Below are 6,000 nucleotides of genomic sequence, written 5' to 3'. Positions count from 1 at the left end.
TTATTAACTCACCCTTTCCCATTAATTGAAAACAAACCCTTTCCCCCAGACATGAAAATGAACGCAAATTAGGTAAACATATGTCAAAAGTGCTCGATTGATTCAGATGAGGAAATGTGGAGTTCTTGTCCCTTGTTGCAATGGTCTTCTGGTAAAGATACGGATTTAGAGTATCATCTCAATCCATAGAACATGAGACCCGGAATCTCAGGGCTGTGGGTTCAAGCCCCATAGAATCATAGAATCCTAGAGTTGGAAGAGACCACAAGGGCCATCGAGTCCAACCCCCTGCCAAGCAGGAAACACCATCAGAGCACTCCTGACATATGGTTGTCAAGCCTCTGCTTAAAGACCTCCAAAGTAGGAGACTCCACCACACTCCTTGGCAGCAAATTCCACTGTCGAACAGCTCTTACTGTCAGGAAGTTCTTCCTAATGTTTAGGTGGAATCTTCTTTCTTGTAGTTTGGATCCATTGCTCCGTGTCCGCTTCTCTGGAGCAGCAGAAAACAACCTTTCTCCCTCCTCTATGTGACATCCTTTTCTATATTTGAACAAGAAGGCTGATCGCCGAAGAATTGATGCTTTTGAATTATGGTGCTGGAGGAGACTCTTGAGAGTCCCATGGACTGCAAGAAGATCAAACCTCTCCATTCTGAAGGAAATCAGCCCTGAGTGCTCACTGGAAGGACAGATCGTGAAGCTGAGGCTCCAATACTTTGGCCACCTCATGAGAAGAGAAGACTCCCTGGAAAAGACCCTGATGTTGGGAAAGATGGAGGGCACAAGGAGAAGGGGACGACAGAGAATGAGATGGTTGGATGGTGTTCTGGAAGCTACCAGCATGAGTTTGATCAAACTGCGGGAGGCAGTGGAGGACAGAAGTGCCTGGCGTGCTCTGGTCCATGGGGTCACGAAGAGTCGGACACGACTAAACGACTAAACAACAACAACATCATATCACCCCTTAACCTCCTCTTCTCCAGGCTAAACATGCCCAGCTCCCTTAGCCGTTCCTCATAAGGCATCGTTTCCAGGCCTTTGACCATTTTGGTTGCCCTCCTCTGGACACGTTCCAGTTTGTCAGTGTCCTTCTTGAATTGTGGTGCCCAGAACTGGACACAGTACTCCAGGTGTGGTCTGACCAGAGCAGAATACAGTGGCACTATTACTTCCCTTGATCTAGATGCTATACTCCTATTGATGCAGCCCAGAATTGCATTGGCATGTTGGGCATTAGATTCCTTCATTGCAGGGAGTTGGACTAGATCACCCTTGGGGTCCCTTCCAGCCCTATAATTCTTTGATTCAATCTGCCAAAACCCAGCTGGACATTTTCATTTGTATAAAAACCATCATTTCTCCTTCCTGCGCTGCTGGCAAGCCATCAAATTCTTTGACCTGAGGCTTCCAATTTCCAAAGGAAATTTCCACATGCGATGATTCCAACCACTAGGTTGTGTTGTTCCCCCTGACCCCAGGCAAGATGCCTTACCTACCAGGCAGGGAATCGAGACCTGCAGGTTTTCCCATAAGAGTCCGGGAGGAGAGTTGTGGCTCTACCAGTTGAGTTACTGTCTGCGGCACAATACTCACACAGCACAGGAGCTCTCCGTGAGAAAGGAAGTGGCGAATGTGAGTTTTTCAGGCCTAACTTGTGCTCTTTACACCTTCTCAAAACCAGAAGCCTTTCTTCAAAAGCACTTTTTCAACCTTCCTGCTTACGCAGTACGGAAATTGGGTCAAAACTTCAAAGACACCCCCACCTCACCCTGTCGACGTCTGCAGAGCAAACTCAGCCACTTCACTGCCAGAGACCAGACCTCTCTCTCTCTCTCTCTCTCTCTATCTCTCTCGTTCCCTTTACACCCCTAAAAACTATCATTTTGCTTTGGGATGGACATCTGACTCCATTAATTTCCGCTTAAAAAGAAAGATTCAGACAGAAACATTTACGGAAGTGTCCATTGTCTTCCCTGCCCTCTGATTCAGGTAAGGATCTTGAGATATTTGATGCACAGATAACCATTTTCCTCCCCATTTAGTGCTGAACTGGCGCTGGTCCACATTGGTAAGAAATTGATGTTTCATTGTGGTGGCGTCTGCCCTCTGGAACTCCCTGCTTATTGACATCAACAGAAGTCTAGTGTCCACATCAAGGGAAGTAATGGTACCACTCTATTCTGCCTTGGTCAGGCCACAACTGGAATACCGTGTTCAGTTCTGGGCACCAAAATTTGAGAAGGGTGTTGACAAGCTGGAGGGTGTGCAGAGCAGGGAGACCAAGATGATGAAGGGTCTGGAAACCATACCATATGAGGAACGGTTGAAGGAGCTGGGTACGTTTAGCCTGGAAGAGAGGAGACTGAGAAGAGATAGGAGAGCCACCTTCAAATATCTCAAGGGCCGCCACATGGAAGATGGAGCATCTTGTTTTCTCCTGCTCTGGAGGGTAGGACTCGAACCCGTGGCTTCAAGTTACAACAAAGGAGATTCTGACTAAATGTCAGGAATAAATTTCTGACAGTAAGAGCCGTTCGACAGTGGAAGAATCTCCCTCAGGAGTTGGTGGACTCTCCTTCCTTGGAGGTTTTTAAGCAGAGGTTGGATGGCCATCTGTCATGGGTGCTTTAGCTGAGATTTCTGCATTGCAGGGGGTTGGACTAGATGTCCCTTGGGGTCCCATCCAACTCTACAATTCTGTGATCAGGGGACACCTTCTTCACTGTACTCTTTCCTGTGCCTGCTAAAAACCTTTTTGTTGCTGTTTAGACAAGCCTTTCCAGACATGTGGAATCGTAGAGTTGGAAAGAATCACAAGGGACATCTATTCCCACCCCGTGCTGTGCAGGAATGTTGACATATGTTTTAATCTGTTTTCATTTTATCACAGGTTTTATCTTTGGAAAGTTTTAAAGAATCCCCCCTCGATACTTTTAATGGCCTTAATTCTATTGAGAAACACCTCTTTGATATTGTTGTTCTATAGTCAAGTGGTATAGACATTTTATGGAAAAAGCACACAACAACAAAAAATTGGGGGGTTCAAGGTGGGGTTTCAGGGATCGAACTTCAAGGGGGTCCTTGGTTGTTAAACATTGTTTAGGGTGGGCTGGCGTTGGGTTTAGAGTGACCGGTGGTGTGATTTCGTGTAAGACAGCTTCCTATTTAAATCAGCCACTTATCCAAAACCACAGGACTAGAAACGTCTTCGCAGGAAGAAGGTCCTGGGTTCAGTCCCCTGCTTGAAAGCCTGGAGACCCACCTTCAATCACTGCAAATAGTCCTGAGCTCAACTGATCCATAGTCTGACTTGGTATATATTGTTGTTTTGTTGTTTAGTCTCAGTCTCAGTCTCAGTCAGTTTTATTGCACATAGCCAAAGGCTGCCGCAATGTACACAGAATTATTTAACAATTAAAAGATAATATACTGAATTGGTAAAAAAAGACTTAAAACATTTATATTATTAAAACATTACGTACTCTAAACAAAGCTATAAAAGTACCCCAATGTACAAATAAAAACATTAAACAATAAAATTCATAAGCTAAAATCATCACATGGTCACTAATGTTAAAAACAATATCAATTAATACAGTGTGCAATTTATAATCAGAGTTTGGTGACAAAGATAGAGCATAGCCTGAGGTAGATAGATAGGATCAAATAAATTCATCTCCTTTACAGTTAATGGCTACCTTGGCTATATAATTTGCTCTAATTTTCCTAGCAGCAGTTGCAAAAAGTGCTACCCGCCAGGTCACATACTTATCTGTGTCTGCAAGGAGATATAACATCATATCAAGGGGGTTCTGGCCAGGGGACCCTGTCATTATAGGTACCAAAAATCTTTTTCTTGCATCATTATATAACGGACAGTGCAAGATATAATGCATAAGGTCCTCTACTTCAGAACATCCCCTAATGCAAACACGTTCGTTTTCTGGTATGCCTCTGTGTCTCCCATCTCTATAAGCAGAGCTTATTGTATTTAGTCGTAGCTCTGTAAAAGCTTTTCGAAGCTGTGCAAAAGTCAATTCATTAAAATAAGATATGTGTTCATTGACCTCTCTAAGTTTAAAATACAATGGGGCGCATGTGGATGTGCACATAGAGTTTAGATCGTTTTTAGTTGCCACTGCCCTTATGGTTTGTTTAAAAATATTTTTCTGTGAATATAAGGGGAGTTCTTTAATCTCAGTCACTGAGAGATCATATTTGCCCATCAGTTGGGCAGCATGATGTACCCAGTTTTTAATCGTTTAGTCGTGTCTGCCTCTTCGTGACCCCCCTGGACCAGAGCACACCAGGCCCTCCTGTTTTCCACTGCCTCCCGCAGTTTGGTCAGACTCATGCTGGTAGCTTTGAGAACACTGTCCCACCATCTCGTCCTCTGTCATCGCCTTCTCCTTGCACCCTCCATCTTTCCCAACATCAGGGTCTTTTCCAGGGAGTCTTCTCTTCTGATGAGGTGGCCAAAGTATTGGAGTCTCAGCTTCAGGATCTGTCCTTCCAGTGAGCACTCAGGGCTGATTTCCTTAAGAATGGAGAGGTTTGATCTTCTTGCAGTCCATGGGACCCTCAAGAGTCTCCTCCAGCACCAGAATTCAAAAGCATCCATTCTTCGGCGATCAGCCTTCTTGATGGTCCAGCTCTCACTTCCATACATCACTACTGGGAAAATATACTACTTGGTAAATATAGCCAGAGTTTTTGTTAGGGGGGCAGACCTTTTGTTGAGCGGGGGCAAAACCTCAGTTTGCTATGTATTTTTATTGATTTTTATTCATTGGGGGGCAGCTGCCCCTCCCTGCCCCCCTTGGCTACACCCCTGTATATGTCTCTATCTAAAGCAGAATCATGAGGACCAGAAACTAACTTTAGATTTACAATGGAAGGCCACAGCTTAGTTGCAGGAGAATCTGATGAAAGGCAGGGTCCTACATTCCCAGTCAACCCTATCAAATGCTTTCTCCAGAACCGCCAGGACTTTACAAACGTAGTTTTACTTCCAGGGCAAGGCAGGAGCTCCATGGCTACTTTGCCTGCAGAAGGTCCCATGTTCAAGCTGCCAACCAGTGTAAACAATACTGAGCTTGATGGCCCAGGGGTCTGACACAGTGCAATGGAGTTTCTTTTTAAAAAATAAAACAAAATGACCAAAAAATCCACATTAAATTCCAGTGCAAATTTTAAAAGATTTCTTTCATATTGTTGACTTCACATCCCATTTTCTGTTATGTTTTTCTTACCCTCCCCCTTTGCTGCATTCTGTCTTCCCTCTGTTTTATCATAGTCACAACACAATGATTTTTAATTATTTTTGTTGCTCATAGTTCGAAACCTGATCACAGATTCTTCATGTTCTGTGTCCTGCTCGGAGCAAAATCATTGCAGGCTGCTTTATTTAAGTCCTTTGATTTCAGTAAGTTCCTCTGTGCTTAACTTAGCCAGACACTACTCACAGTCCTATTCAGAGTAGTCCCCGTTGGACTCGCTTCGGCCCATCAGTTTCCAATGGGTCTTCTCTGAGCTAAAACTTTTCAGTGTTTGCAGAGGAAGCGGAGTCTTGCAATTGACATCTATACTGTGACTTGGGGTTGATTTCGGTTTCTCTGAAGTTTTCCACCCTTCCAGTTTTCAGTTTCTCATGTTTCCACATCCGTTTGCAAACTTTAATAAAATAATTTTAAAAGCCCTGATGGAAGTTCATCAGCACTTTTGCCTCCCATCGACGGGTTTCTGTGTGGAGTTTCCCTAATATGATGCATCCCCACGTGTTATTTTTGCAAATTTGTGCACGATTGCCGACACACATTTCCACTGAGTGTCTGCACATTTTGAGCTGTGCTTCATTTGCGGGGGCTACATCATTCAAGTTCGGAGGCTTGTGAAATGAAATTATGAAGTTGCTAACCAGCTTCTTCTGGCTGGCAGACATGAATGCCACTATTGGTGGTGGCCAATGTGATTTAGGGACAAGTATTGACTGCTTGGG

General features: G+C 44.2%; 1 protein-coding gene across 1 annotated transcript in view; it reads left to right on the top strand.

The window, feature by feature from the left end:
• Positions 1 to 1,793: 1,793 nt before the first annotated feature.
• The window catches only part of ZAP70 (zeta chain of T cell receptor associated protein kinase 70), a 41,715-nt gene continuing 37,508 nt past the window's right edge, over positions 1,794 to 6,000 (top strand). Inside the window, exon 1 of the mRNA XM_082206427.1 lies at positions 1,794 to 1,991. The gene's annotated coding sequence lies outside the window, so the exon portion shown is untranslated. The remainder of the gene's footprint in view (positions 1,992 to 6,000) is intronic.

This window comes from Podarcis vaucheri, assembly GCF_965113315.1.
Source record: "Podarcis vaucheri genome assembly, chromosome: 18".
Taxonomy (NCBI): domain Eukaryota; kingdom Metazoa; phylum Chordata; class Lepidosauria; order Squamata; family Lacertidae; genus Podarcis; species Podarcis vaucheri.
Note: the sequence above shows the minus strand (reverse complement) of the source record. Positions and strands in the feature narration are given on the sequence as shown.